The sequence below is a fragment of the Bos indicus x Bos taurus genome, chromosome 24, assembly GCF_003369695.1.
Source record: "Bos indicus x Bos taurus breed Angus x Brahman F1 hybrid chromosome 24, Bos_hybrid_MaternalHap_v2.0, whole genome shotgun sequence".
NCBI lineage: Eukaryota > Metazoa > Chordata > Mammalia > Artiodactyla > Bovidae > Bos > Bos indicus x Bos taurus.
This window is the reverse complement of record NC_040099.1, coordinates 43349279-43358702: the sequence shown is the minus strand read 5'-3', so window position 1 is coordinate 43358702 and position 9424 is coordinate 43349279. Positions and strand designations below refer to the sequence as shown.

Genomic DNA, 9424 nt, shown 5'->3' with positions numbered 1-9424 from the left:
CGGCCCGTCATACCCCGCGGGACCCCGCCCCCTGCCCGTCAAACCCCGTAAGGCTCCCCTCCCGGTCCGCCATACCTGTCAAGGCCGGGCTGCCTGTCAAACACGGCGCGGCAAAGGCCGCGGTAGTTACTCTGTCGCCTTGCTGCGGCGCAGTCTGTGCCCTGAAGTGAAGTGAAGTAAAAGCCGCTCAGTCGTGTCCGACTTTTTGCGACCCCATGCACTATACAGTCCATGGAATTCTCCAGGCCAGAATACTGGAGTGGGTAGCCTTTCTCTCAGGGGATCTTCCCAATCCAGGGATCGAACCCAGGTCTCCCCGCATTGCGGGCGGATTCTTTACCAGCTGAGCCGCAAGGAGAACCCGTCTGTGCCCTAAGGGGACTTAAGCAGCTCTCTGTCGAAGTGTGGAGATTAGGGGAATATGAAGGTTAAGACTATCATCTGCAAGCCTCGGCCCTGAGTCAATCTCATCGCGTTGGGGCGTGTGTCCCTGGGGGACGGGCCGGGCCCCGGCAGTGGGCGCAGAGAATAGCGGTGCGTAAGGAGCGTGTGTCCAAGACGAGCGGTGTGGCGGGGGCGTGGCCCCGGCAGTCCCCGTCCCCCCAGGATCTGCAGAAATGGCTTGGCCTTGCTGGAAACGCCTTCACTTGCCTTTCCCCTCCCACTAAAAATGGTAAGATTTTATTGTTACTTTAAGAGGACACATACATGTGACAGTGTGGACTGTGGCCCGGTACATCGAGGGCACACCCCCAAATCCGTGAGTTGCCGGTATGATAACTGAGAACTACTGTAACTGCTCTAAGGTCAAAGACACTCATTGCCGGAGAAAGTACTCACAAAAGTCATAAAAACAGAGTGACAGCCTTACAGTCAACGTCACACTTGACCCAGTTTACAGACCCAAAAACCCTTGAATAAAGAGGAGGCCAGATCACCTTGAGGAAAGACCCTACTGTGCTGCCAAAAATACACACTGAATCTTCCAGCCTTCCCTCACGGGACCCGGGGCCTTTTACCACGGTGATTATGCTTTGGGGAAAAGGAAATAATTAGACTTTTCAAGAATTCTGAACACGCAGCTCCAAACTGACCCTGATTTCAGGAGACCCAAAACATCACTGTGATCCACCAGTCAGAGCAGGCCTTGAGGAGGTCAGCTGACCAGAGGTTTTCTGGCTCAGGTGTGTCTCACAGTGGGTCCTCAAAGCCATCCTGTGGTTATTTCCCTGCTTCTGGAATGTGGTTGGGGTAGGCATACTCGGCCACAGGCAGAATCCTCAAGTTGGTTCCCTGACCTGTGGAAGGAGGGCTATATGCTGGGAAAGGTCAAGTGGATGCCACTAGAGCTGCCCCTGCTGAGGAGAGTAGGGAGCCAGAAACAATACTGCAGAGCTTACTGCCACCAATAACGGCTTGAAGGATGCAGGGCTGGTGGCACCCACCACATCCCAGTGCTGCTTACCTCTGGCCTGTGCAGAAGGCAGCTGGGTCTTGGAGAATAATGGTGGGTTATTGTATACTTATGCAGGCATTCACTGCAACTGCCCTTGCTATTACAGATGTCGTTTCATTGCTCAAGCTGATTAACTCATCCCATGGGAGCTGGTTCACAGCTGTTGGGTCTGACAGATGCATTTCCCTCAATACTTGCTAATTAAGATTTCCACCAGAAACAGTTTGCTTTTAGCAGGCTTGGCTAACAATGCACTTTCACAGTTGTCCTGGTCTGCTTGGGTACCACAGTAAGATACCACAGACTGGGTGGCTTAAACAACAGAAATGTGTTCTCTCACAGGCCTGGAGTCTGAAAGTCATGGATCGAGGTGCCAGCAGACTTCATTTCAAGGTGAGAGTGCTATTCCTGACTGCCAGACATCCACCTTCTTGCTGTGTCCTCACATGGCCTTTCTCTGTGTGCAGGGAGAGCTCTCAGATGTTTCACTGATGTCTGATGTGGTTTCAACGCTTGAGAACTTACACATCCCTGGCACCTGGTTTGCAGATGTTGATCTGACAGATGCTGTTCTCTCCCTCCCCTGTCAGTAAAGACCCCCAGGAGCAGTTGGCTTTCATCTGGCAAGGCCAGCACCACACCGTCACTGACCTATCTCAGGCATGTGTCACTCCTCAGTCCTGTGCCATAATTTAGCCCACAGGGGTCTCAATTGCTGTTCTCTTCTATGAGCTACCACACTGACCCGTTCATGACACTGTCCTGATTGGATCTAAGGGAGAACTATGCACAGGACAGTTGTATCGTGCTAGGCAGATGCAGAGCATTGGATTGGTCTCATCCATTCCATTTAAAGCCTCAAGAGCAAAGACGGAGGTTTCCCACAGAAGAAGGAAGTCTGCCTCAAGACTGTAGCACAGAAATCCTGCCCGAGTCTTCAGCCCGACAGCTCGTCCTACAGACCTCAGCTTGCCAGCACCCACAGTTACATGAGCTGATTCCTCAAAATAAATCTCTTTAAATATAAACCATATATAAATATATATTGGTATTCTCTGTGCATTTACATAGGGACTTATTCTATATTATTATTTTATATGAAAGGGATTTATTTTAAGGGATTTAAAGAATATACTACGGGTTCTGTTTCTCTGCAACACCCTGATACAATTAGTTTCACCTGTTTTTGTACTTTCATAAATTGTACAATATGTACTTTTTGCTTTTAGCTTGTTTAGCTCTGCATTCCATTTGCTGAGCTTCACCAGTGCATGGTCCCCCACCCCACTGGGTGGGCTGTGGGGTATACCACCTGTCCACAGCACCTCCAGAGACAGAGACCTGTAGGTGGCACTAAAACATCTCATGCAGAACTTTGAAATGCACAGCAACTGGGCAGATTCCTAGCTGTAGGCAAGGCAACGTCTGAAAATTTCCATGATTTATAACAGAGCAGACAGCATATCATCAAATCAGAAATGAAATCTTCACATTTCTAAATTCAGTGCTTGTTGGCCAAGTACACTTGAGCTCAGAACACCAAGACTTAGCCTGCAGCTGCCCTGAATCCAGACCCTGGAGGGGACCCGACTGGGAAGGGTCATGCAGGCTCTTGGGTTCGGCGGGGCTTGCGCTGGCAGTAACCTGTAGCCACAACAATCGCAGCAGTCAGAGCACCTGCAATTTCCTGCATCACTCCCAGAGCCCAGACACCGCTGGGGACAACACTGCATAGGGAGTTCAGAAGGATCTCTGAGCTGGGGCACCCGGAATATCTTATGATGAGCAGGAATTTGTATTTTCTCTACCTTCTAAAGGTGTGGGCACGCTGCCTTTTCTCTGAAGAAAGGCTGCTCATTGGACGGATGTTCTTGAAACGATTAAGCAGAACAAAGGGAAGCCAGTGCCTTGTGTGCAAGACACACAGAAAGGTGAGATCCATGGAAGATCCACTCCAAGAGGAGGAATGTGGGGGCGAGAGAGGGCCCCTCCCGAGGGAGAAAGAGGGGTAACCTCCAGACTGACAGATGACCATCTGGGAAGAGAGGGGCTGGCTGGGCAAGGCATCTGTGACCCCTTCCTGAGCATCCGAGAGGCAGCCTTCTCCCTCCCTCTCTCTGCAGCACCTTAGGGAGAAAGCAGTCCTGCAGACAGGCACCCTCTCTCCACTGTCCATCTAATACAGGTGCAGAGAGCCCAGGGCAAGTCTTCCTTTGGGTTTGGGCAGAGAAGAAGCCATGCTGGGAAGGGAAGAGGAAGCTGGCAAGGAGGGCACCACCCACATGGGCCCAGCTGAGGCCTGGTGAGGGGGAGGCTGCTTCTGGAACACCAGCCAGGATTCACCTTGCCATTCGAGCCTCCCTCCTGGTGTAGAAGCAACAGCTGGCGCTGGGATGAAGGACTCGGCCTCTCTCCTGCACAGGTTCAGAGGACAGCTGTGAACTGAGCTGCCAGGAAGTCTCTGTTTCAGGACTAGGGTGGCTGTGGCTACTGGGCCTAAAGGAAAGCACAGCCTCGGATCTGTTCTTCCCACTCTCACTTGAATTACATGTTAAAAGCACATGGTAAGGCTTCCACGGTGGCTCAGTGCCAAAGACTCTGTGTGCCAATGCAGGAGACACAGGTTCGATCCCTGATCCAAGAAGATCTCAAATGCCTGTACGCCACAACTATTGAGCCTGTACTCTAGAGCCCATGTGCCACAACTACTGAGGCCCACATGCCCCAGAGCCCGTGCTCTGTTATGAGAGAAGTCATTGCACTGAGAAGCCTGCACACTGCAACTAGAGAGTAGCCCCTGCTTGCTGCAACTAGAGTAAAGCCTGTGCAGCAATGAAGACCCAGCACAGTCATAAACAAATATTTTTTTTTTTCTTAAAAAAAGCACATGGTAGGAGTAAAATTACAAGATAATGGACTTTTACTGGCGTTAATGACTGCAGAGAGGCCCAGTCTGGGAGTTTCCTAACCGGTGTGCTTGGCTGGGCTCCAGAAGCCCAGCTCCCTCCCAGCAGACCCACTTGACCCTCAGGATGTTTGTCATTTGTTGAGGATCAAACCGAACACCTGGGTGTGGGAGATCTGGGTGGGAAAAGGTTGGTGAGGCCTGGCCAGGCAGGAGGTGGAGGTGTGGAGCCAGAGGATGGAGTCGGTATGGTTGGAACCCTGCAGCTTTGGAATCCTCAACAGGAACACGAGGGCAGGACATTCCTGATGCTCCTTGTCAGGAATTCAGGCAACTAAACAGAGAGGGAGGGAGAGGTTGGGTGTGAGGAGGGAAGAGAGTGGTGGGGCGGCAGGGATCTCCACTCAGTTCTGGGGCTGAGGGAGAGGCGGGGCCTGACTGTCCTCTAGGTCTCCTGTTATCATGGGGCTTGTTGTCCTGGGATCTGAGGAAAAAAATGGAGTTTTCTGCTACTGTGATCACTGCCCGGAGCAGTTATCTGGGGCACTGATGTGCGGTGCTATGGCATCTAGGGAGAAGGGGAATCTTTTGCAGGTCGCTTTGCCGAGTAGCTGGAATCAGCCGTGGAAACTTCCTGAGCCCTTTGTGTTCCAAGGTTCCAGGAGAGGAGTAAGTTCTCCTTCTGTCATCTGAAAAACTGCACTTGAGCAGTGGATTCAAGGCCCGTCAGGTCTGTAAACGTCCTAATCCCCAGGACCTGTGAAGAGGTTGCCTTCCACGGTGAAGAAACTGCTCAGGTGTGATTTAAGTTAAGGGTCCTAGGATGGGCGAGCACCCTGGACTATTCAGGAGGTCGGACAGTCCTCTGGGGGACACAGGAGGGCCAGCATCAAGGGCAAAGGTGACCTGATGAGAGGCAGAAGTTGGCACGAAGTGGCCGTGAGTCCGGGAACGTGGGCACCTCCAGAAGTCGGAGGAGGTGAGGAGCAGAGGCTCTTCTGGACCCTCCAGGAGGAACAAGACATCTTGACACCTTGATTTTAGCCCCTTAAGACTTGTTTTGAACTACTGGCCTCCAGAACTGTAAGGGAATAAGTTTGGGTTGTTTTAAGTTATGACATTAGTGGTCATTTGCTCAGCAGCTGTAGGAAACACACACAGTGAGCACTGGGTTCTACAAAGGAAATTACACAGCCCTCCCTGCCCCTCCTAGGACTGGCCCCTGGCCTGGCACAGATGCCCCCATCTTCACTTTTATACTGGAATCACATGGAGAACTTTTGAAGCTCCTCTTGCCCAGATCACACCCCAGGTTAACTGAGCCACACTTTCTGGCAGTATCAGCACCCAGGCTGTAACAGCGGCACTTTTTTTTTGTAAATAGAGAAATAGTCCACATGACAACAAAGTGTCTGTGTCCTTTTGTTGTTCATTTGTGAGACAGCCTTAAATATTCCAGATGCAAGGCTTTTGTCAGATAAATGAACTGTGGATATTTTTTCCCAGTGATGTAAGACATTCTTTCTCTCAAAGCTCCCTAGGCAGTGCCCTGGTGATGCCAAGGTTGAGACCACTCACCTGGTGCTTGTTCCCTTCATTTCCTAGAGGATGAGATCTGGGTCCACCAGGCAGGTTTGTAGTCAGACAGCTTGATGCTGATGTAGCTTCGACCCTGGCCTGCCTCGTGAACTTCAGCGAATCCTGAGGCACAATACACATCTCAGGAGTTGACTTGAGTGCATGTCACTTGGAATGTGGTTAGGAGTGTGCCACAGCGGGACAAGGGGAGGTTCTTGTGGAGAAGATGCAGAAGCAACCCGAGGGCAGTATTTGCTTGGCTGTAACTTCACGGGGGCTCCATCTGGGGTCGAGCTGTGGTTGTCCCGTCGCTCCTTTCTCTGGCATGCAGATGCCCTGGTTCTGGCTTTGGTGTCAGTTTGCTCATGAAGGCTGCCTGGGCATTACAGCCACCAGGTCTGCTGGCCTCCTCATTGATTAATAATCACTTTACCAGTCAATTAATAGCTCTGTGCCTCCTCTTCTCACCCCTCTGATGGAGTTAGTAATAGTACTAGTAAGAGTGTCCAAAAATTAAAGGAACCAAATGCAGAGCCCTTGGTGCTGACTGGCACTCTATGCATGGATTATGATCTCTCCAGACAGTGTCAGGACTTTAAATCAGGTTTTCTCATATTTACACAGAATCTTCTGTCTTAGGCAAAATTTCCAGGTCACCGATATTTGCCCTGCAGGAAAGCCTGGTGTGAGGGGAGCGGATGGTTTTAACACTTGAGATACAGAAGAACATCCCTGAAAACAACGTGCTCCACAACAAGGGAAGCCACCAAAATGAGAAGGCTGCGTGTGGCAATGAAAACCCAGCACAACTGATAATAGATAAATAAATAATTAAAAACAAAAAATCTTCCCCCAAAAGTATCCGGGAGTTCAGGCCTGTTGGGCATGAGCTGCCCATTCTTCCTGTTGGCCCTGTAATGAGCCTTTTCTGCTCCAAACCCCGACGTTGGGTTTGTTAGGCCTCACTGTGGGTCAGGAGCTCAGACTTGGGCTCGACCACTCTTCTGCCTTGGTTTGGTTCAGATCAGAACACAGCTCCCATGCCTGTTTCCTGAGATCTCAGACACATGGAGTGTCCTGGCTACTTATCCCTGGAGACATCCTGGGGCCAGGTGGCTGGAGGGCTGAGAGGAGGGCGGGGCTCAAGCAGGGAAGACCTTAGCTGACAAGCTCCCCCTACCCTCAACCCCCACAGCCATTCAGCCCACTGAAGGCTGTCTCTCCAGGCCCTTCCACATTTCTGATGCCTCCTCCTCTGGGCCTGGCGATGCCAAAGCATGTGCAGCTCCCAAGAGGGATGAGGGAGGGTGGAGCTGAGTACAGGCTTTGCGGACACAGCTGTACCTGTGTTGTAGCCACACATTCCAGGAAACAAACTCACTTAGAAGGATAATGCAGATAGTGGAGTGCAGTTTATTACACTGGTGAACCCAAGGCAGAGTCTCCTCTTAGCCAAGGACCCTGACAAGTTTTTGTGAAAACCTTATATACCCTAAGTGTATAAGGTTCCCTGAAACTAGTCTGAACAAAGGAAAAAGAAAGATACAATCAAAGTCAACCCATGATTCATATGCCTTAAGCCTAGGTAGTTAATGGTGGACAATTATCAATAGGCCTGTGGTCATACCCTAACAAGCATAATAGAATGTATGATTCTACCGGTTACACAGATAATTAGCGTATTCTTTTAGGCTACAGAGAGCCCTGGGGCTCTTCCTTCCAGCCTGGTTTTCCAGTTGGTATGTCGTTTCTATCAGATCAGATCAGATCAGTTGCTCTGTCGTGTCCAACTCTTTGCGACCCCATGAATCGCAGCACGCCAGGCCTCCCTGTCCATCACCAACTCCCAGAGTTCACTGAGACTCACGTCCATCGAGTCAGTGATGCCATCCAGCCATCTCATCCTCTGTCATCCCCTTCTCCTCCTGCCCCCCAATCCCTCCCAGCATCAGAGTCTTTTCCAATGAGTCAACTCTTCGCATGAGGTGGCCAAAGTACTGGAGTTTCAGCTTTAGCGTTATTCCTTCCAAAGAAATCCCAGGGCTGATCTCCTTCAGAATGGACTGGTTGGACTTCCTTGCAGTCCAAGGGACTCTCAAGAGTCTTCTCCAACACCACAGTTCAAAAGCATCAATTCTTTGGCGCTCAGCCTTCTTCACAGTCCAACTCTCACATCCATACATGACCACAGGAAAAACCATAGCCTTGACTAGATGAACCTTTGTTGGCAAAGTAATGTCTCTGCTTTTGAAGATGCTATCTAGGTTGGTCATAACTTTCCTTCCAAGGAGTAAGCGTCTTAATTTCATGGCTGCAGTCACCATCTGCAGTGATTTTGGAGCTCAGAAAAATAAAGTCTGACACTGTTTCCACTGTTTCCCCATCTATTTCCCATGAAGTGATGGGACCAGATGCCATGATCTTCATTTTCTGAATGTTGAGCTTTAAGCCAACTTTTTCACTCTCCACTTTCACTTTCATCAAGAAGCTTTTGAGTTCCTCTTCACTTTCTGCCATAAGGGTGGTGTCATCTGCATATCTGAGGTGATTGATATTTCTCCCGGCAATCTTGATTCCAGCTTGTGTTTCTTCCAGCCCAGCGTTTCTCATGATGTACTCTGCATATAAGTTAAATAAACAGGGTGACAATATACAGCCTTGACGAACTCCTTTTCCTATTTGGAACCAGTCTGTTGTTCCATGTCCAGTTCTAACTGTTGCTTCCTGACCTGCATACAAATTTCTCAAGAGGCAGGTCAGATGGTCTGGTATTCCCATCTCTTTCAGAATTTTCCACAGTTGATTGTGATCCACACAGTCAAAGGCTTTGGCATAGTCAATAAAGCAGAAATAGATGTTTTTCTGGAACTCTCTTGCTTTTTCCATGATCCAGCGGATGTTGGCAATTTGATCTCTGGTTCCTCTGCCTTTTCTAAAACCAGCTTTAACATCAGGAAGTTCACAGTTCACATGTTGCTGAAGCCTGGCTTGGAGAATTTTGAGCATTACTTTATTAGCGTGTGAGATGAGTGCAATTGTGTGGTAGTTTGAGCATTCTTTGGCATTGCCTTTCTTTGGGATTGGAATGAAAACTGACCTTTTCCAGTCCTGTGGCCACTGCTGAGTTTTCCAAATTTGCTGGCATATTGAATGCAGCACTGTCACAGCATCATCTTTCAGGATTTGGTATAGCTCAACTGGAATTCCATCACCTCCACTAGCTTTGTTCATAGTGATGCTTTCTAAGGCCCACTTGACTTCACATTCCAGGATGTCTGGCTCTAGCTCAAAGTCCACAGTCCAGCCCAAGATGGAGTCCTGCTTTCAAGATGGAGCCTGTTCTGTCTGTTTCCTCCTTCACCTGTACCTGGGCCCTCCTGCTGCCACCTGCCTCTCGTGTCATGTCTGTGCCACAGGTGTGTTCAGAGCAGAGGGGCAGACAGAGTGCCAGGACCTGAGCTCACTGAACCTCTCAGCTTGGGAGA

At 49.9% G+C, this 9424-nt stretch overlaps 1 long non-coding RNA gene across 1 annotated transcript; it reads left to right on the top strand.

The window, feature by feature from the left end:
• Window positions 1–283: 283 nt before the first annotated feature.
• On the top strand, window positions 284–7054 carry LOC113882949. The gene is made up of 4 exons (XR_003508497.1): window positions 284–673; window positions 1799–1849; window positions 3274–3387; window positions 4956–7054. It is a non-coding gene; the product is annotated as an uncharacterized LOC113882949 (long non-coding RNA).
• Window positions 7055–9424: the final 2370 nt, after the last annotated feature.